Here is a 25,114-nt window from a genome sequence, read left to right as displayed (position 1 = left end):
CTATTACTTCTGTTGGGGTTTCCAGTCAGTACTTCAGACTGCAGTCTAAAAATCACTTTATAAAGAAGCAGCATTAAATTTGAACAGAAGAGTATACTACACAGCTAAATGAGACTCAGATAAAAGCAGAGAAATATATTTTGGCAGTAACTCTACAAGGGAAACGTGCACATATTATCCTCCTTCTATTTTTCTTTTAACAGCTATGGCAGCATGGCTTTTTCAGGTACACTAAGCATATGTGTTTATCTCTCCCAGATGCTTAAAAGAATATAAGCCCATTTTCTTTTACCTTTAGATTGGAAAACATACTGAAATCACTTTGAAAATCATGTTTAACACACTGTTCTAATAATTCCATAAGCTGACCGCAGACAGTATAAAATATATGTGACTTTTCAGCCTTCATAAGTGGTAACTTACTATACATGGAACAACATGACGATCCATATTCAGATGCTCCCAACTTCTCTTCAGTCTCCAAACTTCACCTGAGAGGCAAGCTTAGCCCTTCTGAAGACAGCTAAGAGCTCAGACACCCGTCTAAGGCTTTCTTACCAGCTCAGACATTGCAGAAGCCACATGAAACGATGGTGCAAAAGTACCAAAGACACATAATGTCACAAACAAACAATACCGGTTGTTGGGTCAGATAACCAAATTGGTACTTACTAAAACCTCTACAGGACAGTTTCTCAGATGCCCTTTTTCTGTACTCTCTGCTGCAAGGTGCCTTTTCTCCGGCCATATCAGAGTAAAGGGCTGTGAGTAAACTGCCACTGAGCAGCACTGCTGGGCAGCTGCACAGTGGTGGTGGCCAGACTTATGGCCTAGATTTATGAATTTGTAAATTGTTTCAAGGAGAAATTTTATGTGAAATTCAGAATGTTATTGAAACATATAAACACTTCTGAGATTAGCCTTTTATTTTTACAACAAAATATTGTGGTATCTCTCTAAAGGGTAAAAAGAAAGGAGAAGGGGGCTGCAGCATCCTGTTTAGGATTAGAGGGATGTCTGCATGCACCTCTGTGGTGAGGGATTGGCAGGCTGCGCGACTCACACCAAATTTTTTCAATGGCCTTTGCCAAAATTTGGTCATCAATTTTCCTACTAATCAGGCGATACCTTCCTGGAGAACGGACACACAGTTTTACTACTGTGAAATGGTACATCAGAACAAATGTGGTATGATCCTAACTAGAGGGAGAACTCAGTACATCTGAAGAATCTCTATAGCATTTAATTTGATGATGGTATCTTGTTGCACATTTCTTTTTCTAAGACTGTAACTTCATACAGTCCTAAAAAGCTTTGGATAAATTTCTGTCTATAGGGAAGTTGCGTGCCGAGAAAGCAGAGAGACTGAAAAGCTATGAGACAGTAGTAGAGTGTTTGTTGATACAAATTACAGATAGAGCCAGGGGTGGGGGTGGTGGAAAATTGTGGAATGGTATTCCACATTACTTCTATAATTGTTCTTAATGTCAACATGTTTATTAAATCCCCTGTGTCAACATATAACATAATGTCCTAAAAAAATTAAAAAAAAAATTAAAAAAGTTATACAACTCTTTTTCTCTAGAAAGCTTGAAAAGACCTTTCAACTGAATCTTTATTACTTCTTTTACATTTTCTTGGCTCAGCAAGCCTGTGATGTCAGGAAAAGTATTTTTTGAAATCTTCTGTTGGCTGTATGAAAACAGCAAGCTACTGGAATAACTGGAATGATTTTTGGAATATATCTTACTTGAGAAGTTAAAAGGAACACCTATCTTTCATTATACAATTTATCTCTTAGAAAGTCTGAGAGGTGCCTTCCTCTTAATTTCTCTAGTAGCGCCAAACTTCTTACGCTTACAAGATATTTAAAAGGTATTGGGAAGGTTTTTTGTAAACATCGAAGTTGCTTCACTTTCTTGAAAGTATAAAAATTTGATACATTCTCCAGTGAAGTTAATTACTATTGAAGTTAGTATAATTCAGTTCATAGTACCCAAGCGGTGAGCAGGGTCGTATGCTTCAGAGGCGCAATTATCTAACCATAGTGAAACCACGCAAAGTGATCTGCTGCCATTTAACTGCAAGTACTTAGAGTCTGATAAAAATCCTCCATTATGAAATGAAGCATTAGAACTCATTTCCCCAGAGATGTGTGCTGGTTTATGACAAATTCTTTCTTTTCTACATACTTTATGACTGGTTATATTGTACTTTTGTCTTGTCTTCAATGAAGGGGTACACTAGTAACTATGTTTGCTCTTATAAAATTCTTTTATCAGTAGACAATTATTTACCAGCTGTAATTGTATCTATTTGTACTAAAATTCACTACGCATTATAGTAAATATATGTATCAAGTTATATGCATGTGATTAAATATACAGGTGAAGGGAAGGAAACATTTTCCAAGAGGAAAACCAATAGTTTTAACACACTTGAAAACTTTAAGATCAATTCTCATTTCAAAAATACCATGCTAAAATAAACACGTTACTTATTCTGTGATTAGTTTATGCCCCAAGTTAGGCAGCAGCAGGGAATATATTATCCTGCTGCTCCAAACTGTGCTTTCAAGGAGGACTGCTGTTGCTCTTTCTCTGCATTCCTGCTTCTCTCTGTCCCCATGTAGAAAAGCTACAGAGGCTTGTGTCTTAATATAAGGACATAGTCTGTGTGAATATCCCTCCTTTGGCTTCCTCCAGTTAAATTTCTCAGCATGGCCCATGCACAATGCAGAGCATGCTGGAGGCTAAGCACCAATTACACCTCCTTCCTTTCCTTTCACTTCTAAGATGATTTGTTTGCACATTTGTCCTATTTCCCCTAAAACTACCTTCCACTCTCTATGTAGACAAACAATTTCTATAAATTTCCTGTAGTATACAATGCTGTTCATTTTTTCACATTTCTAGCTAATAATTACATCCAATTAAAAGGTGAGAAGCGTTGTGCTTTACAAGAAATTTATTGAAAGTGCGTGGCTATTCTAAATAGTTCCCTCCAAGCAAGCATGAGACAGCACCCCACTGCCAGTACCTCTTGACATTGTGAGCAAAAACAGTTTCTCAACTTGATATCTGCTACTTTTACTCTGTTCTTAGTCTATCTATAATTTGTCAGCATAAGCCCCTTAAGCCATGTACATCAGTCATGGAGTCTCCACAAACAGGAGAATCTGAGATTTGATTTTGGTGGGATGTGTTGCGATGCATCTTTCTTCTATGAGTAGTTTGGGAAAGTGCTGTGGATTTTTTTTAATTATTTTTTGGGGAGGTCCTAGTAGAAATAAATGAGCTCCAGTTAACATCCTCACTGGGCATACTGCAGAAAATTCTAAGTATAGATCTGCACACAACCTCCTTGTTTTTAGGACTTCAAAACTATTTCATATTTAAGCAAATGTAGAGAATCTCTTGGGTTTAGGAAATACAATGTATAAAGAAGCCGCAGAAAGTTATAAGCAAAGTGTGGACTGAAACAGATTTAAAAATATATACTCCTGAAAATGCCTGCATTTCCTCATATAGTGTACACACTTCCACTACATACAGACTAACCCCATTTAAGAGACTCAACAGCAACAATAAAAAGCATAAATACATAAACCACAGAGAAAGAGAGAGAACCTCAAACGTGTCTTCTAAAGATACATCACAACCACCTCAATTATCATGTAAAGACAGAAATGAGAACTCAATAAATAGAAGCTGTCATCACATGTTTATCTCTAGAATAACTGAAAAAAACCGAACAGAAAAAGTGAACTGAAGATACAACAATTGTTGATTTTTATAAAATGTGGATAATTTTTTTTAAATACTTTATGGTAATAATATTCTACAAGAAGTCAGACCTGCTGCTTCATAGAAAACAAACAAACAAAACAGGATAGAGGACTTGAGGAGAGCAATCTTCATCAATTAAAAAAAAATATTAAATAGGTGCTCTGTTTGGGAGTGGGTTTGGTCAATAATAAATAGCTCTGTGTGTCCTGCTGTGATTGTGGATTATTGCCTTCATCTTTTATACTCTACAATACTTGCCCCTGTAACAACAGATTTACTTAGTCCTTGGTGAAAGATGACAGTATGAATGACAGTTATTTTTCCACGTGTTTCTGCGTTTCTTATTTCAGTGCCTCCAAAGCCTTTTTTTATAGCTACCCCTGTCCAGATGTAGATGAATTAAGCATATTTCATATTTTTTCATTGCAGTATAACAAATAGATTATCTATCCGAAAGTCACAGGGAAAGCTCTCTTCTCTTCCTTTAAGTACTCTCAGTTTGTTCTAATGTAATCGTATCAAGCCCATTTAGTTGTTTAAATGAGCCTCTGATAAATACGCCACAGCCCATTTAAACAGGTGTGCAGAAAGTCACATCGGTCTCCCACGAAATGCATTCATACTCTGCCATGCCTGCCAGAGCACCTGAATCATGGAGAACTGCTACTTCTTTGGACACTTTTTCTTAATTTCTTCCTTACATAACACACGTCAATTAAGACAGCACATTTCTCTAAGACAAACATAGAATACTGGCACATTGCTTTTGTCCTTTCACTCATTTTACAGAACATCAGCGTGTGGGACTTTTTTCCAGAGAGGTGTAACGCAGCACAAGGTATTGAATGCGCATCAGCCGCTAAAGTGTGCACATTGTGGGGCCTGTAAAATTCGTTATTATCACAAACGTGAAGACTGGATAGAGAGTTTATTCTCTAGGGTCAACAGAAATCTTAAGTTACTATTAAGTGGGAATTACAGACATAGGTATTTTGACATAATAAAATTTTAATGAGTTCTAATATTCTGCTTGCTTCTGTATGTTGATGAGTTAAAATCCACTGAATGATGCCAGCCTCTTCAGGTGATCATTGCTTTTAGGCAATGCCTTTACCATGTTCCAAGACTTCATAACAATTTGATTTATGATTTAGCTTAACAGCTAAAACCAATTTTTGTTTACATTGTGTATTTAGTTAATGCCAAGAGAAGAATAATTTGTATACTGTATCTTCAAAGTATATAAAGTGAATGACATGATGGTTAGTTAAACAGACCACAATAAAGAACCATCAGAAGAGGTTTTGTGAAACTTAAACACTGGTCTTGGCCTGAAAAACCCTCTAAAACCAGAACTACTTTTGATTAGAAAGTTTTCTATACGGACCATAGATGAGGTTGAAGAGAACTGCCCTTTAGACTGACATAAAATACTTGTCTGATTTGGACAATTCAGTTAATTTTTTTCCCAATGGTAAAATGAGGACAACGATATTTGAATACTACACAGAGTCCACACTGAGCTGGAAGTGATGGAGTATGATGCAGTGTGCACTACAGACAAGCCTGTCGGCATCTGAAAGACTAGTCCCCTGTGAGAGACAACAGGATTGTTGTCTGATGATGTTCTTCATAGCTAGGATGGAGCAAGCATTTACTCCGAGCTAGGTCATCTGGATTCTCAGTTCAGATAGTATATTTTTATTGGCAATATATATTTCCCATCTATGAATCTCTTGACAGATTGTAAAATTACTTTGAAGAAGCAAGGGGGAGCAGAGAAGGAAATCTGACTCTTAACTAATTAAGCTTTATAATATCCCCATGAGGCATTTCTTGTTTATTACTGAGGAATTGAAAGCATGCTGCTCATCTTAATGTTAACTGGAGCTGTAGATGCTCTGAACCTTGAAAATAGATCATTTCTTTTGATGCCTGAAGAGGCTGTGAGGATTTTGGCCTTAGTGTCTATCTCAGAGTCATACATTTAGTTACTGGCAGAAATGAAAAAAACAACCCAACCCAACCCAACCCAACCAACCAAAAAAAAAAAAAAACAAAACCCCAAACACAACCAGCCAACCAACCAACACCCCCCCACCCCAGGTCCATCATCAGCTCTGTGTTATAACTTGAAAACCTACCCTTTCTTTATGCCTCAGCTTTGCATTGCAGGATTGTTTTAATGTATCTGCTGAAAATATATGCTGAACCGTACAAGGGAGTACAACCCATTTCAAGAGCTCTGGGAAGTATGTTAGAAACTGAATGGTCCTAACTCATCTTAATGGCTTTAGAGAATAGCTCTGTATTTTCCTGTCATTGTTGCAAACTGACAGACTCTTCCTGTGAGGAAGGTGGAAGCCAAAGAAACGTCTGCCAGCTGGTTCACAAAGATGCTCAATGTGTTGCACATTAGGGAGCCAAAGGGCCAGATGGTGAAAGCACCCAGACCTTTGAGTAGATTCCTATTCTCATTGCTGCAACCACCTACAGCTGTAGTTGGGGCAAGCCAGCTCATTTCTGTCCATCTTTCCAAGTGCAATTGATCAGCCCATTACTACTACTTGGATGTAAACTGAATGGTGAACTAAAAAAAATTAGGAAGTGAGATCTCAGTGTTTCTCTTTAGCATTGCTGAATCCAGCAGCCTCACATATTGATCCCACTCAAACAATATTTCAGCTTGTGGTTTATAACACTATTCTGTTCTCTTTCCTTTAATTCCTTTCCAAAGCAGATGTATGTAGCCCACTTCTATTGAGCTTGGTATCCACCTGCTTCTCATTGGAGTCAACAATAAAACTTTGCTCTGGGTGAGAGGATAAGGAAAGATACAATTACAGCCTTTCCCTATGTGAAAATGTTTTTTTTATTTTTTTCTCCCCCCACACAATGGTCTGCGTGCTCACCATAACAGTGGATAGGAATCACATCATCAGCCAGCTCCACCAAGAACAGGACCCCAAAAGCAGCAGTAAGAGGGAAAAATGGAGACATCAAATAGTTTGAATTGCAACCTACATACTTGGAAAAGCTTCATCTTTCATTGTAATATCTTTCCCCAGTGCTGAGAACACACTGCAAGAAACACTTCATTTTAACACATCTTGCATTCGTTCTCCTGGCAGTGTTAAGTCTCTGTAAGTTTAGCATCTGTTGCGTGTTATTACAACGTCCACCTTTTTCAGGAGCACACAGCAGCCTGGAGGATTACATAGGCCTATTGCAACAGGACCAGAAGGCACCTCCCTTGCATTGTGCTCAGATAACTTCTGGTACAGGCAACCACACCACATACTGCCTTTTGTAACTTTGTGTAACTTCACCTTAACAACAAATAGCCTCTCTGGCCTTCACTTCTCTTGTTGGGAACTATAACCTCTCTCTCGGATGGTTAGAAACCTTCTGCAGTTTTTAGCCTACACGTGTTCACCTGCATGCTATGCTTATTTCCTTTGATGTGGTCTTTGTTCCTTACCTTATACAGTTTTCTCTCTGAATTGTATACCCATTTGCAGTAGTTATAGCAACAATGATAACTCCATCTGCAATAGTTATAGAAGCAATTATACCTTCATCTGCAAACTCAGCTTTCCATTACTTTGTTTTTTCACCCTATAATCCAGGCAGATTTTTTTGGCTTTTTTTTCTTCTTAAGAAATGAATAGTACGTGGAAATTATTAATTATATGCTTAATAGGGGTAGTAGTACCCAATCTTCAATGAAGATACTTCACATGTGATATGTCGTAGGGTCATATTTGATTTCTCTCAGGCTAGATCAAATTATTGACTCACAGTTACATTAGGAAAGTTAGGCTCCTTTCCTTGTTAATAAGGGGTCCCCTCTTAAGTTCTGATATCTTATATTTAAGCTGTGAATTTTTATCCCATCAACATTATTTCTCCTACTATATATTCTGATACCCCTGTATAGATATTGTAAGAATATAATTACACACAGTATAGAACAGGAAAAAAAAATAAAAAAGAAGAAGATAAAAAGGAGGGTTAAAAAGCACCAAAAAGAAATTTAAAGCTGAGGCCTTTCTTCAAACTACACTATTAGCACTACTTGTAGCTGGATCTTACACCCATCCCTTCCTATTCCAGCTGAATTAGGAATCTTTCAAATGGAATTATATCAAATATTGCACTCTTAAAAAAGCCTCATATCATTTTCTTGGTTGAAAAATCAAGCGCTATTAGACGGCTCTGGTACAATCTTTCTCTGATACATGGGTAGTGCAACAGTTCAGAACATTTCCAATTTACTACTACTCAGATTGACAAAGTAATCAGAAACCAATTACTTTAATTCTTCAGCTTTAGCTCTATTCATTGAGTCTCACAGTAGAACATGAGAAACTAGGTAAAAAATTATCTTATGCTTTGGCAAAACAGCATAGAAAAATCTTTCTTTATACTTTTTTTTTTTTTTTTTTTACTGGTCATTCATTACCTGCTAAAGCTGTCATACAGATTTTTGTTTTCAGAGCTTTCTTAATTCCAAATGACAACAAAAAGGCTAAAAGACACTCTGGAGCACTGCTGCTTGTTTTCAATACTTATGATGCGACATTTCTCTATCTAATATTATATACTCTAGTTTTTATCCAGCACACACAGGTGTTCCATTATGTTTAGCATAAATTAAATCAGGTTTACTCAAGAGAAATGCAAAAGAGCTAACATAAAAAGGGCTGGTTTATATTCAGAGAAGAACGGAGTCATTTAAAAAAAACAATGTTTGTTCCTAGAACTATATTCAAAACATTTACATTCACCTGTTTCCAGAAGAGAAAGTCCAGTAAATACAGTTTCCAATGCCTCTTAAAGACAGAAATCAATTTCAAAAGACTGCAGACAGAAATAATGAGGGCCCCCACCCCGAGTTACAAGGAGACAAAGACCTTAAAACAAAAGGATATTTACATGCTGATGCAAGAGATCTGGGAAAAGCATAAGAGCAAAACAAAGGTTAGGAAGTTGTTATTGGAAAAAAGAAGGTGGGAACACTTTGTAGACTCTGTGTCACACCAAGCCTATCCCAGAGTCATTTGAGTCCTCAATGTCAAGCTAACAGAAACGTAACTTTGAATTTTATATTCCTATTATAATGGCAAAAGAAAGTGCAATTCTTATTTGACCTTTCAGAGTTAGGGGCATAGCTTTGATTCACAAACCCACTGATATAAAACATATCAATTCTGCATGACAATAATTTGTTAATCTACTTGTTTGAAATATATTGGAATTCTTGGAATGTTGTATCACATAACAGAAAGCTTACAACAATAGAAAAACCTAGACCATTTATGTGCCCGTAGATTCCTGTCAGCTCAAAATGCTACTTAAGAATAAGAAAACAAAAGGAATCCAACCTGCAAAGCAGTACTGTTAAAAATAGAGGCCTGGACTTTACTATCTTTATGTTCTTTCCAAAGAAAATAGGCCTCCCTACTTGCAAAGTCTAGGAATTTCCATCTATTTGCTTTCATGAGCAATTATATGAAGTCATGAGTGATTATTGAAATGGTGAACATTTAGGAAAGGATTTCTTTCTTAAATCAATATATGTGAAAATAATCCCATTACAAAAACAAAAAAAAACCGCACAAAAACTGAAACCCCATTCTCTTCCACAGAGCTGAAATAAATATGATTTTTAAATACATGTTCCTTTAAATATAGGCTTTCTGAAGATAATCTGAATAAAACTAAAATTAAGTGCTTCATCATATATCAGAGAAGGAATTTATAGTGTGTCTATTTTGGCCAAAGTTGTTAACATATAGTATTGACAAACATTCATCAGAAATCCAGGCATCCATGTCAGTAAAGATCTATTTTCTTCCAAGAAAATTCCTGTGAAGAAATTTCAAAGGCGGCTGTCAAATCTAAAACCTGCTAGGTGACTGGTTTGGGTTTAGATGTTAGCTACAGACAAGCCTGTAATGTTAAAGAACAGTTCAAAATCAGATATTTTTTTTTTGTCTTCACAGTGCATGTGGACATGAGGTTCTTCTATCATGAGAATAGTTTCTTACTAATGCTCAAACAGAAATTTACCCCCAGGCTACCCAGCTCACTTGCACTAGGTAAAACTTAGAATCAGAATCATGGAACCATTTAAGTTGGAAAAAACCTTTAAGATCGTCATGTCCAACCATTAACCCAGCACTGCCAAGTCCACCACTAAGCCATGTCCCTAAGCACCGCATCTATACGTCTGCAAGTATTAGAGCATTGGAGTCTGATGTCATGGAAATATGCTGTCAGCAACTCAAGTACGCTGATTTCCCTCTTGATTAAATAGCTATTAAGAGTTGTACTGGGTCTGGCTGAGCCCCGTAGCAGCCCTCACAGTGTTGTGCTTGTGTTGGCAGCTAGGAAGGTGGCAATAACACACCAGTGTTTTGACCACTGCTGAGCAGTGCTCACACAGCATCAAGGCTGTCTCTCCAGCCTTCCCCCTCCCACACCCCACACTAGGATAGGTGTGGGAAAACTCTTGGAAGAGAACATAGCCAGGATAGCTGACCCAAAGTGACCGATCAGATATTCAGTATCATACGAGATCTGCTCAGATATAAAAACTAAGAGAAAGGAGAAGGAAGGGGGGACATTTATTATTTATGATGTCTTTCTTCTGGAGTAACCACTACATGTACTAAATGAAGCTTTGCTTCCTGGGAGGTGGCTGAACATCACCTGCTGATGGGAAGTAAAGAATAACATCTTTCGTCTTCCTTTGCTTTCACAGATGCAAATTGTTCTATTGCTTCATTAAGCTGCTTTTGTCTTGACCCACAAGTCTGGGGGGTTTTCATCTTATTTACTTCCCCCCTGTTCTTCTGAGGAGGGGAGTGACAGAGCAGCTTGGTGTGTACCTGGCATCCAGATAAGGTCAAACCACCCAAGAGCTTAAATAATTCTATTACGTTAAAAGTTGCCAAGGGTCAAAGGAATAATAGAAAAATTTAACCTTAGATGAGTGAATCAAAAAGACTTATTTTAGTGTTTAAGGATGTGTGCTTTGACTCAAAAGTTAAGACAAAAATCAAGGACCTGAATCTCACATAATCAGCAGGAGTTTAGGAAATACATTTTATCGAGCTCTAAAAAAATCAAATTTCATAGCAAAAATACAACTGAGCAGGCAGATCCTTTAATATGCAAAAAAATCCATGCCTGAAAAATCTGGTTTTGTAAAAGAAAACAGGCTTGAGCACATAGTGCTGTTACTAAACAAAACTAGCAACAATCTTTCAGGTGGCAAGGGCCTGTAAGCATGAATGGAAATTCCTCCAGCAGAAATTGTGAACTACCCACCTCAGTGAAGTAGCACAGGAGAGTCCCAGAGGAACCAGCATCCAGAGATGTGCACTTCTTGGGCAATCACAGTATTTTTCTTCCACAGCCAGATGCACCCTACACAAAATTTTGAATATTTTCTAATAACTTTTTGGCACTGCTATCAGGTGAGTCTACTTTGGTGGCACTCATTTGCTATTTTGACGTTAGCTCTGGGTGTACAGTGGCAAGTCTATAACCTTTCTGGCTTCTTGTTCCTCAAGGTCACCAACATCATTTCCCTCCAAAATTCAAAGTCTTTAAGGGGTAGAAAGTGAAATGTACTATAAATGTTTCCTCTACCCGTGTTACTTCTTTACTCTTACCTTCTCAGATATGTTTGGAAATGATACAAGTGCATCTGAATCCTTAAAATTTGAAAAATACTTATCTCAGGAATTTTGTCTATATAAATTTTATACAGAGGGATATCAAATATAGTAATATATTATTAGTTAATTCTCTTAAAGAAATTATTTTCCTCAGTGGGGAAAAGGAGAGAACTAGCACTGAATCGGTGCCAATATACCCATAAAACCCTTTCTTGTCTTCCATTCCATGGTGGAACAAAACTCTCCTACTCAAGGGAAGATAACTGCACTGCCTTGTTTCCCTTAAGCATCAATAGTAAGAATACCTGGGAGAAAGAAATCATGCTATCTGTAACTTCATATTCAAGCTCCCTAAATTAAAAATTCTACTTGAACCGTAATGTTATTAGTCAAGAACAAATAGGCTAGACAGATACTTAATGTAATGTACTATAAGTTAAGGGGGGGGGTGTCAATAAAAAAAGGGAAATAAAATGTGTCCATGTTTAACAGATGGCCAAATAATTAATCTATCACCAACTTATTTAATTACCTAGTTACAAATTTACAGTGTGCTACAAGTACAGCACCTTAGAAATTAAAACCATACATCCAAGAATAAAATCTGATTCAGGTCTGTTCATGTTAAACCATACTTCTGCAGAACTATGCAAAATCTAAATCACTATTCCTGTGTCTGTGTTCTCTGGCTTTTGTGTATTTTCACCTGTATTACCAATTTTACATCATTCTCCTATGGGCCTTGATCCAAAACTAAAAATCATTGAGAGATTTGGAACTGCTATTTTTTCCCCCTCAACATCCCCAACAGAACTGTTTCCATTTACCAAGCAACAACAGAACCTATGTTTTGCACAGGGATGTAAACATGTTTTTAAAAAGTTAAGAGATGTACTTAGGGAAATGAAAAAACACAAGAAAGTGCAATGTTTTAAAGGTTGAAAGGCTAGCTAAAGCTACACCAAAACAGGCAAGACCAAAAGCAACTACAAAACCAGCAAATAAATGAAATGGAGCTAACCACAATCATTGTTCCTCCTGAACTAAGAAGTTAAAAAGCACACATCAAAGAACAAGGTCTGAGACAACCTGCTGCAGAACTTAAACAAAAATCAGGGTTCTTGGCATAAGAAAAGAACTTTAAAGCACTTATCTCACACTGGTTTTGTTTTTTTCCGTATCTCAATGCTTCTTCAAAATGAAATTGGGTTTTGGGTATTTAGCAGTTTTTATGAGACTTGCTCCTTTTTTAGAAACTTTGCTACCAACTTGTATGTATAAAGAATGAGGAGGAGGGGGAAGGAGAGGCAAGAAAATCAGCTGAACCTTTCCAGTCAATTAGTTATGCATCAGATAAGCTGTTTTCTACAGCTGCACAACTGAACTTCTTTTTTGATTTGGGATTCAAATTGACTTATAAATATTGAAATTATAAGCTTAAGGAAATGGTATTATTTGATGCATAGCCTATTTCTAAGAATTAATCTAATGGAGAAATCATGGCTAAAGTGTTACCATTTTAGTATGGCAGAACTGCTATTCTACTAACACTTTGCTGACCCTGTAGTCATGATTATGTGTAGTGATTATTGTGGTACCGTGCACTATTGCCTTCATCCTATACAGTTCCCAGCAGTTCATTAGGTTGGATTTTCATTCAGAAGTGCTTTCCTCACTGTTAACTATTGCAGTGCTAAAGCACCTAACACCAGTCTGTTTCACAGACCACTTATGCAGACTCTATAGTATGTGTTTCTGTACTGGTTCCTAGTATTTTAGGGTTTTTAGGGATGTGAAATTAGCCGTGTAACTCAGTCATCCTCCTACAGTTCACCTTTTTACTTTTGCAGCTCCTTGAACAACCCTTTCCTGTACATTATAATTAATATTCCCTTTCTGAGAGCAGACTATCCCCAGAGTTTTGTGATTATAGCTTTATAAAGAAACCAAACTGTTTCAGCAGCCACAGTTCACATCCAAGGCACTGCTGAGACAAGCAAGTTACACAGAGGTCAGCCACCACAGATTCCTTCCAGCCCCAGACTACGACTTCGAGTGCTTTGACTCCTCATGTGTATGACCGCAGTAATGAAAAGAATCAAAATTATTATTCTATTTCCTGACACCTTGTGAAAAATTGAAATTTGATTTCATTTTGATCTGAAACAAATCCAATTCAATATTTTTAATAAATTTTAATAAAATCAAAATCAAAAATATTTTTTTCCACTGAAGTGAGCTGGAATGCAGGGTTGAGTAGCCTTCTTTAGGACACTGCAATCTAAAGGTTAAATCTCTTCTCCATCTCATTCCCGAGATTGCTTTCCATGATACATAAAAAAGAGCAAGGACTTAAATTTCCATCTGTTATTCAAATCCCAAGCCAGTTGTCATGCTGTCAAATCTCTGCATACCCTTACTACTTCCTACCAAAAACTCCATTAACCAGTAATACCACTGTGAAAATTCAGATAGAAACATTCTAACCCGTTTGGTTTTGTTTCTTTTTTTTCTAACGGGCAAGCATTTCCCGTGCTTCTGCTGGGCTCCTTTGCTGACCAGATTCACAGTTTAATGGCATTCCTATGTAATTCCCTATCTCCTGTGTAGAGTCTCATGCAATGTGAATGATTTACAGGCTTTTAAGCTACCCAGCTATCTCACAACTGATGTTCATTCACCACTACCCATCAGTAAAGCCCTTCACTAATTTTGCTGAACCTCTAGCATTCTAGACCTGTGATCAATCCCATGCACTATATTGAAATGTGGGTCAGACTACGATACATGGGTAGCTCTGCTTTTCAATTACCTGTTTTTAAGAACCCTTGATTTCTTACTTCCATTTCAGATCACTTCTGTCTCTTGACCCCAAGAGTGCAAGAGTCAGGTAAAGTTGTTTCTGAAGATCTTTCTAGCACTGCTTCTATTGGCTGTTTTAATATCTGGTTGGTTCATTTAAGCATGCTGAATTTTTTGCCCACACCATGCAAGACTAACTGCCAATGTTGCCTTCTAATGGATAAAGTTTCACAGCTGTCCAGGTTTTACAAGTTCCACCAACCTTAAGCATCCAACTCTAAGGCATATTTCATTCTTCTCATTAATCTTTGTGCATCCTTTGGTCTGTGCTGTTACCCTGCCTCAGTGAAACCTGCTTAGAGAGATGTGCCACAAACTATAACATAGGTAGAGAGCAGTATCCATTTAAGGATGCAACCATTTCCCCAGCTGATCTCTTTTTTCTAAACTGATTTATTTTTCTCCCTGTGCTAAAAGTTTGACTGTTTCTTTAACTCCCTGTTTGATGACATTTGCTCCTTAGCAAGTGTTTTATTTCACCACTCTCAATAGCCAGTATCAACATTACATTGCAGCAGATGTGGGGGGCTTGTTAAAATACAGGCTTTACAATGATCCTGAAAAAATAACCTTTAGTATATAACAACTTGCAATACATATGACTGCTACATAAAACTTACATAAAACTAATTCAGTACATTCTTTGCTACCAAGAAAATATTAAACACCACCATCTTGTTAATCAACTTTTGAAAAAATTACTTTGACTTACAAAACAGTCTCTGCATTGAGAACAGTATCTCAGCTGTCATATATGATCATAAAAGTCAGTTGCGTTAAGGTATATCATCAAATATAGGTCTGTTCCCTGCAGTACTTTGTTGGAAGTTTGTTGGGAGTTCAATTATTACTGGGAAACTTTAGGCTACCAACAGTCTGATTATAGCACTGAGGGGTGGGTAACCAGTCAAACATTCTAGCTTAAGTTCCTCCTCATGTTGAAATAACTTCCAACAGCAGCCTGTTTTCCTCAGTAATCTGTCATCTAAATCTAAGCTAGGCATGGCCCCAGATTGACTGAATACTCCCGAGGCTCAGACCTAGTGTTCAGAGGCTGTGTCACATCACAATCCAACGAGGAATGAATACAGCTGACATTAGTATCAGCTGTGTTAAGTGTTACAGTCTCCAGCAACTGATTTCAGTTTGAACTGTGCTGTTTTGTTTTTTGTTTTCTCTAATAACATCTGATACATTTCTAAAAAACACATTAGATAAGCATAGAGAAGAGAATTTGCAAAGACAAGCAAGAAAAAAGGGCATGTCTAAGAACAGACTTCACACTGCAGGGTGATATTTTTGGATTTTGTACTCTGGAAGTCTGGACATTTTAGAAATCAATGTGTAGTCAGTCAGGCGTGCACACAAGTTACAAACTAAAATGAACCAGCTAGACATAGGACTTAGACACAGGGATACAAACAATTGAATGAAGACACAGCTCTGCAGTCAAACATAGCCTTCTTACCAAATTCCTTTGCTCAGAACAAATTCTTAGTTACCAACTACAGTAAAACACTGCCAAAAGATTTCCCAGAGATCTTAGGGATGAGAAGGTACTTCAAGCAAAAATAGTTCATGATGGTTATGGGTCAAAAATAAAGCAAGCTGGGTTCAGAATGACCTAGCAGTACCATTACGGTTGAGCAAAAATAAAATGCATCTTGAAATGAGAAGATGTGAACGCAAACTGAAACTTAATTGTTGCACAGGCACAATTAATATAATTGTAATTAACAAAAAGGATGTAGAAAGAAAAACTAAAAATGTGCCCAGTATAAAAAAAAGGTTGCATTTGAGAATTCAAGAATTAATACATATTTAAAAACCTGGGTTTTAAACTTCTGAGCCTGAGGGCCTAAACATCAAACCAGTTGAAACTGTTTACCACTTCTAAGAAACATGATCTGGTTTCAGCACTTCTTGTTATGTCTTACCTTAAGATTCAGTTTTTTACATGTGCTGAACATGTATTACTATTGTAAGAAATTAAGCTTAAATATGTTCTGATTATAGTTTTAGTCTAGCAATTGACACACTGTTTTGCTGATTGACTGGATATCAAGCAAAAATGAACTAAAAATCAAATATAATATATTAATATATTATTATATTACAATACAATAAAGGAAAAGAGCATGCAATATGATAAAAGGAAACAGTACTAGTTTTTATACACAATATGATAAAAGAGCAATAGGAGTGAAGCATCAAATCGTCACCGCAATGTTACAGAGACTAAGAAAAGACTACATCACCAATTATCACCTTAACACCATTCAGGCCCACACTTTGGTTGGGAAGCCCCATTGCAGCCAGTGCCAGGAGTCTCTCCGTAACTGGGAAAATTCCTATTGGGTGCATCCACCCGTAGGTGAGGCTTCTGGGCCAGTCCCAGAGCTTGCCCACCTTTATACTCAGTGAAAAACAAAACCAGTTTACATACCTAGTCTATGCAAACTTTTAAGTTATCTAAGTGCAGGTGTGCAGTATCCCATGATCTATAAGGTTCACACATGCCAGGGACATTGGCCAGACACCAGAGTGTGGTGGAGTTACTGTCATGACCCAGCTGCACACAGTATTGTTGCCTGGATGGTCCTGCTCATATCTTGATTGTTCAAGGTGCTCAGAACAAACACCACCTGCTCATTAAAGTCATCCTTGAGCTCCCCGAGCTCACTGTGCAAGTTAAACAATTCCTAATTAAAGACAAAGACTTTTTCATAAGCAGTAATCAATTAATAAATTTTCACCACACACAGTGTTTTCATCAAGGAATGGTTCCGATACTGCAAAAAGTACATTAAAAAAAAGTAACTGTGTTCTTCTATAAAGAATTTTTGTGTGGCACAGCTGGCACATTTGAAAATAAAGGACTGTAGAGCTGGGATCATGAGTTACCTTTCCATCAGTGAATCACGTTAAATAATTCACACAAATGAAAGAGTGGATATGCACTTGTCTGAAAGACAGGAAAAAACTCTCCAGAACTAAACAGAACATTTCTCCCTACTAATTATTCAGACTGGCCCTATGCAAGTTAGTTTATTCAGAGTTTAAAGACCAAATAGGCCATACAGCATCTTTCTTTCATTTCAAGAGCATTTTTTCCCATATCCAAAAAAAATTTTTGACTAATTAAATTTAATGCTGCTTCTATAATATAGAGATTTTTTTTGAAATTTCATGCAAACTTCAGAGGAAGGAGAAAGCATTGGTAATTGTTACAGGAAAAAATATAAGTATTTAATATGGACTCATCATCCTCAGGCAAAAGGGTAAAGTAATAAAATGGCTTCTGCTAAAGTCTTCTGGCTGCCTGAGAAATGCCTGTTGCTCAAGGAAGAGAAGCAGGTTCCTGAAATATCCCACCAAAGCCCTTCCAAAGGGGGTACCACCCGCTTTCAGATCTATTAGCAGAAAGGTGGCAAGTGAACTTTATTCTCCTGGCCGACTCCTGTTGAAGTCTCAAAGCCTTGGAATAGACATACACACTGCTTGTGGCAAATTTCTCCAGGGTTTGAGCACTTTTGTGTGTGGACAATAACATACCTCTATCTCATTTACCTAACATAATCTGTGATCATACCAGCATGCCTTTATTAGGCTTCATAAGGCTTTAGGTTTGATAAAATTCCCTGAGGAAGGGAAAGGAACAGGGAAAAGTAGGATGCTTCGGAAAGCTTCTCCTGTCTCAAGGCACTGTGTGCTGCTGGACTCCTGGCCATCATATCAGCTCACATACTACAGCCAACTTGAATTCCTGCCCCACCTCCCCTTCTGTCCCTACTGATATGTAAATTCACATTAAGACTTACTCCTTTGAAGTGTTGACCAAAGCAGAGTCTACTTTTCTGAGCAAGTTGTAATAACTCCATAAGGGTACATGCAAATTAAACATATAATCTATCAGTGTGCCATAGTGTGATGCCAGACACAGTGGACCGAGAGCTTTGAGTCAGGGAAGAAAATGCAAATCCATGAGACTGTGAAATATGTTCTGCATGGACCACATGGGCCAGAAAGCCAGATATAGTGTAAGCCTGATTTGTACTGTAAGCGGGGGTGAGAGCATGTGCTTTAGCATTTAATCCATGCCCAGATTTCCCTTGGCTGATGACCTTCTTAGTTCAGCCCAGAAAGCACACTAGTATGAATCCGTTGTGGATGATCAGGAGCCATAGCATCCACCATGAGATACATCAGCATAATGTTCTCAGTAGTGAGATTTTTGCTTGACATTCATCTAGAAGTGGTACAGATTTTCAAGCCAAGCCAGACAGACAGACATTAAGAAAATTAGTTTCTATCTAGTTACTACTGTGCTCCCACTTTCTTTTAACAGGTGGAAAGAGAGCAGGCGTATAGAACATTAGGCATCTCAGGTTAGAAAGAATACGGAATATTGTGTTGAAATGTAGGCTGGAAAGGGTTAGGGCTTTACAAAAAACCTGTTAATTCTAAAGTATCTGAACACTGTAATGTGAATCTGAGTGCTTTCAAGCCTGCATCATAAACTTTTGAAAATGGTTCATAACAGTAATAATACCAGAGAGATTTATCGTTACTGCAGTTCCTCCTTGCTTTAGAAGAAAGTTCTTTACTCTCAGTCTTGCCTCAGGCCATTAAACAATAAACCAATAATTACCAGAAAGTTCCTTGGGAACTGTTGGCTCATTATTAAAGCAGGATATGGTTAAAAAAAACAAGTGGAATTTTCAGAAATTACTTCACATAAAAAAAATAAACAAAAGCTGATTTCTTTTCAATGCAAATTTTGTGCTTGTACTCAATTCATATGCTACAAAGGCAAAATAACCTAAGCCATAATGGGCGATATTAAAACGAGGTTTGCAGCCTGAGGAAGAGAAATGTCAGTTGGAACCAGCTTTCTAAATAAACCAGGGATTACAGTGTGGATGAAGCGTACAGTGGCCAGTCTGCAAATGGAGGTGCTCAGTTGCTAGGTGTTAGCTAGGTGCCACTTCACAGTCTCTTTCCCATTTGTTCCTTCAGCTGCTTTTACTTGCTTTGCCACAAATTCTCACTGTGCATTTCACAAAGAGACAAAGTGTGGGATTCAGCTGCCCCCAGGTAAGTCAGCAGGGCCATCAGAGGCACTGCAGTGTGCTCTGCGAGGCACCTGGAAAGGTGCTGCTGCCCGCTCCTCCTCTGCCTGCCTGTCCCTGCAGATTCCTTGGCTGTCCTGAGCATTCTAAATGGCACCAAATGACTCTGCTCAGGCCTCTGAACCCTGCCCAGGGTGTCTAATCCTCAGTCCCTCAGTGAGCCAAGAGGCCCCAAAAGCAAATCAGACAGCTGGGTAGCTGGGTAGCAGGCTGAACTGCATGGACACCGAGTAATGAAAACCAAGATGCTTTGAGATGACTGTTTCCAATTTTACAGACAACCTCAAGAGCACTCCTGAAATGGCTGTTTGACTATTCTAAGCACAGCACAAGTGCATGCACGTTTCTAAATGTCTTTTAACCACTCCTAATCAAATATTATTAATCACAGAAAACATACAAAGACCTACTAGATCAGTCAAAATACAATCTTAGAGCTGAGTGTATGGGCACTTTGATGTATAGAGAAGCCTGTTGTAGATAACAGTCTCAAGTGCAACTTTGCAAATTAGGTAAGCTCTTGAAGTTTAAGATATAAATTATGCACTGACTGAGCAAATGGAAGCCAGCTAAAGGTAAATAAAGTTAGCTGGCCAAGAGCAACACGGTAACATTTTCTTTTAAAAGTTGCAAGTGAAAAAAAGAAAGATGAAAGACAAGATTTTCCACAGTGTTGCATGATGGCCCACATCTCTGCTGTCTTGAATTCTGCATGAGTCTTACTGTTCACTTGGTGTAAACAATGTGCACAGATGTAATAAGTTTTCGGGGATCACAGATTTGTTTCAAACTAAATGTAATGTGAAGGAAAATACTAATGATTTCTAATTGTATTAATGCATTAGGATTGTTCGGTAACAAAATAAACAATTCTTTGATTTTTTTCTCATTAAGTTCATATCTGAAAACACACAGCACATAGTGTTGCAAGTATAATAACTGGGACATCATTGAGGATAACTACATTAAATCATCCACAGTAGAATTACCAGGGCTAAACACCTACTGATGTATTCTACTACATGATCTTCAAGTCCATGTGTGTTCATAAACCTACGGTCAGGAAGGAAAAACTAAGTTACCAGAATCTTTTCAGTAAGTGTATAAAAATACCACTAGCCTCCTGCTTATACTTCACCTGGTGAAAGTGCTCCTGAAAATATGGTAGCTAAGGAATATTGCCCCTGCATAAGAACTGCCCAGAAACAGTTTATTAGACAAATTAACATATTCATAAGAGCTGTTTGCCCAAGAATACTCACCCATGTAAGAAATTGTTCTAATGTGTTATATAGTTTATGAATGAGCTGTCTCTATATAGCATCGCATTTCAGAATTAAAGCTATTACTGTAAAATGCAGGAAATTGCATTCATGGTTAATTGCATAATTCATGAACTCAGGCAAAGTGTGAGCTTGGTAAATATGTAAAACTTTTCAATCAACTCAAGTAGAATGAAAGAGGAAAACACATTATTGCTGAAGCTTTATATAGCAAATAAATGTTGAGTGGAGGAATGCATTTTGGTTTACGTTCTCCTTTAATATTACAGAGGGAAAAGTCATGAGTACTATAAAAGTAAACTGGAATTACCTTGATATTTTTGTTTTTCTCTTATGGGGAAGATATAAAGATTCAAAGATTTCAACTACTTATTCAATCTAATGTTGATTATCTTGACTTACAAAGCACCTAACTGAAAAAGTTGATAGCACCATACACTTATTTACATTTTTATTACTTTTGATAGGAGCAAAGGGTGAAATAGGAAGAGATAACTATCTCTGAGGTGCAAGTATCTTTGAAAGTTTAGAATTTAATATTAAATAGAATATACAAGCCTGCACCTCTAAACTGCTTTTTGTAACAATCCCTGTTTCTTTTCAAAGCCAGCTTACACAACAAGGAAGAGAAAATAAGAAATCTTTATTCAAAAGATCATTAATACATTGCTAAACTTAATTTTTATCTTTTTAACGAAGACCTGTTTTTGAAATCTATTAATGATGTGCCTGATCTTGGTCATGCCAGCACTATGGTATAAACTTATGGCTGTTACTATCAGGCTTGCTAGTACTCTTCGACCATGCTTAAAATTTTTATTATATATGGTGTTTTCTTTTGTAACTTTCTAGAGGGGAACTAAACAACATTGAACAACATTCTTTAAAGCAAGGATTTTAATCCAAGCAAAACAAATGTTTTTCAGACTAACAAAATGTTCCATTGTATTCACATTTTGTTCATATTTTTGCTGTCCTTTCTCTTTCATATCCCATTTTATCAGGAATGCATAAGTAGTCAGTCAAAATAGAGCATGACCATGACTTTTGCAAGGGACTGACCTCACGCTAGTTTCAGAGATCAGCCAACATACTACAGGTATGAATTTCTGCAAATAACAGAACATCTGCAGGACAGCTGGGGGAAAGCTTTGAGAAGAGCTAATGTTCATCCATCCCTCTGTAACCACCTCCAATTCCTGTTCTGGGATTAAGGACCTTGGCTGTTTTGATATACCTCTATCTAGGTGTATAAAATATGGATAGACATCAAGCGTGGTTTACTAAGCACTTTGAAACAGAATGATTCTTGCTTCAGTTTCTACTTCAGAAGTTGGAAACACTCTAGGAATAACCTAAGAACCAAAGAAGCTGTCCCTCAGGTCTGATATCTACATCAACACTTTATTTCTATAAATGTTGTTGATGTCTATTGCCCTGAAGTATCAGACCACAGACTGAGGTGATTACATAAGGAGTCAAGAGCCTACCTTGAGAATGGATCCCATAATCTACAGAAAATCATCATCTAGGAAAAAAAGGACATGAAAGCTAAATGCTGCAGAGTTGCTGGTAGACTGCAACTTTCTCTTAGATGTTTTGAGCAACTGTGTTATTTGGAACACTGTTTTATAAACATTATCACTAATGAGCATAGCTGTGTTTTGCAGCAGATTGTTCTCTATCAATGCATTGCACATAAAAGCATCCTACATGGAGTCACCGGTAGAGTAGTTTTTGCAGCTAAGAAGAATTTGCCTTCTCTTGCTGCAGCAAGGCTAAGGAGTATACACAGGAAAACATGGACAGCTTTGAATTAATATGCCATAGATAATAGTCACTCGCAGTACTTTTACACAGAATCTGAAATGTTTTGAAATTAAGAATCAAGATCAAAGGCATGGGTTTTCCACACCCATATATTTATTTGCCCTGTGCTTGAAATTTAAAATGCAATTCAAGCTCTGCAGAAGAACATAGGAGATTGTAGTAATCCACTGCTGAGCCACACGATACAAGTGACTTACAAGTAATGATATTTGTGACAGATCTGCCGCATAAGGAACATGATAGTGTTTTTTACTGCTAGTGCTTCTAAGAATGTGTTCTATGGATAGTGCAATATTCTGTAGCAGATGTGAAGACTCCAGTATGAACAAATTAGTCAAAGATTTTCTTACCTAACAGTTTCCTAGACTTATAATATCAAGAACTGATTGATCTCAGTATAGCACAGCAAACAGCAGAATAGTTGATTTTACCAGCTGTTCTGACCAACTTTCAGTTTTTAATTGCTTTGTAACCCTTAGCAGATCTCTCTCAGGACCTAAACTCTGAGCATTTGATAAATATCAGGCTATCTAGCACAAGAAAATATAAGTGCAAAATACTGAAAATGCTAGAACAAGAACAACTGTTGCTATACAAATTACTATTCAGTAATAATGAAGTCTAGGTCTTTCAACAAAACCCTGACTCCTCTCATTCCTAAACTAAACCAGGTTCTGTCATGGCTTGTTAAAATGTAGAGATAAGGAGCTTGCCAGGAATGTACAGAATGGTATCACTGAAAGAACTACTTGCCACACTGACTGATGATGCCATTGTAATGTACATCATAGTACCCTTATGTTCTTACCAAGAACCAAGTAATTTTGTTACTTTGTTTACATCGCTGTATAAAAGCAGAGCAAATTTACAGCCAGATCTTTGAGACTCAAGATGTCTGAAAGAAATAATCCTAGTTGTGGAGGTTTCTTATGTTAAAAGCTGCTGCACTGCGGAAAAAGGAACGATAGAGTCAACAACAGAATGGAGAAGAGATGCACGTCTATCACACAGTTCAATATGTAAGCAGAGCAAAAGGTCAGTGTGTTGCTACCTCTCATTAAGTGAGCAAGATGTATGTGCATTCTGTGAAAGAAAAAAATTCACTAAAAATATTTTGATGTTACTTTTCCAATAATCCAGAAAACACTGTGTTTTCTGTGTTCAGCAAATGGCAAAAATATAAACTGGTTACTGCTAGTCTTACAATTAGAAATCCTGCTTATTTAAGGGGATCTCTCAGAATTGGCTTTAACCATTTGTTTCTCTGGAAAAGAATTCCAAGTCAAAGGTTAAAATTTCCACTTGTAGGAATCATCCTTCTATGAAAAGGCTTTACCAGATGGATTCTGATTTTTTGAAATGGACATAAAAATAAAACAAAATGAAAGCCTCAAGAAAATACAAGAAAATTTTAATGTCTGCCATGAGAATTATTTTTTTAAAAGCTAAAATGTAATAAACAGAATTTTTCAATGTCAAAACTAGTTACTGTGAAAAAAGGAACTAACAGTTTTCAGCATCCATTAATAAAATGACACATGTTTGAGGAATTTGGAAAATTGGGTAGAAAAGAAAAAAATTTAATATTCCAAAGTAGTACCCAAATAAAATTAATTACCTCAAATGCTGACTGACTGGTTCAACATATTGCAGAAACAGGGCTTTTCTTCCTTCTGTTCAGTCTGAACCCAAGGTCTTGTCACAAAATATTCTTGCCTGGACAAGAGGGAAAAAAGCAATTTACCTTTCCTAGAAAAAAAACCAAAAAATTCCCACAAGAGAAGCTGGGAAGTACAGTTATCCACTTCCTGAAATGTGCTTACCTGGACTTCCAGTACTCAGGTTTGAAGTTATTTTTCTAGGGGTTTTTTTTGTCCACTGAAGGGCTTCTTACATCCTTTTCTTAATAGCAGTCACAGCAGCTGCTCTTTGTATGAAGTTGTACTCAGCTTGAGTTACAACAAAAGTTTGCTGGTTTGTTATGTGTCATTATTTACTGAAATGACCACCTGCTCAGTGCCATTGAAAACAAATTAAAACTGCCCTAATGTAAAGATTTTCTAGTCTAAAATTCTTAATACAGTCCCAGTACAGAATTACTCTGTAAATAATGTAACATCCTGGCAGGGACCTCCAACCATTCGATGAGCCTTAGGTATTCTACAGAAAATATAGTTAATTATAGGCAATCTAATCAAAATTTTAAAGCTGACAATGGCCTTTCTGTATAAATGTATTCTTCCACAGAGAAAAGATTAACAGCCTTGGGCTTCACTGATTTATGACAACACAAGATAGAATAAGGCACAGCAGAAACAAGATACTGGAAATGCCACTGAAGGCAAATAGAAGACATGAGATGTCGGGAGGTGAGAGGGGAAACAGTAGTAGCTAACATGAAGACAACAAAAACTGAGAGCAACATAGCCAGTAAAGTGAAGAACAACATTTTTAGTAATTGTGCTTAGAGAGAAAGGCCTTACAGGACTCAATGAGGGAGGACTAAATGAGATCAATAGCTAGAGGTG

The 25,114-nt window shown here is 37.2% G+C and overlaps 1 long non-coding RNA gene across 1 annotated transcript in view; it reads right to left on the bottom strand.

Moving 5' to 3' along the window:
• The window catches only part of LOC114017359 (uncharacterized), a 33,105-nt gene extending 8,802 nt beyond the window's left edge, over positions 1 to 24,303 (bottom strand). The window contains exon 1 of the long non-coding RNA XR_008734028.1: positions 24,205 to 24,303. This is a non-coding gene — a long non-coding RNA (uncharacterized LOC114017359). The remainder of the gene's footprint in view (positions 1 to 24,204) is intronic.
• Between the last annotated feature and the right edge of the window lie 811 nt (positions 24,304 to 25,114).

Source organism: Falco cherrug, chromosome 1, assembly GCF_023634085.1.
Source record: "Falco cherrug isolate bFalChe1 chromosome 1, bFalChe1.pri, whole genome shotgun sequence".
NCBI classification, from domain to species: domain Eukaryota; kingdom Metazoa; phylum Chordata; class Aves; order Falconiformes; family Falconidae; genus Falco; species Falco cherrug.
Note: the sequence above shows the minus strand (reverse complement) of the source record. Positions and strands in the feature narration are given on the sequence as shown.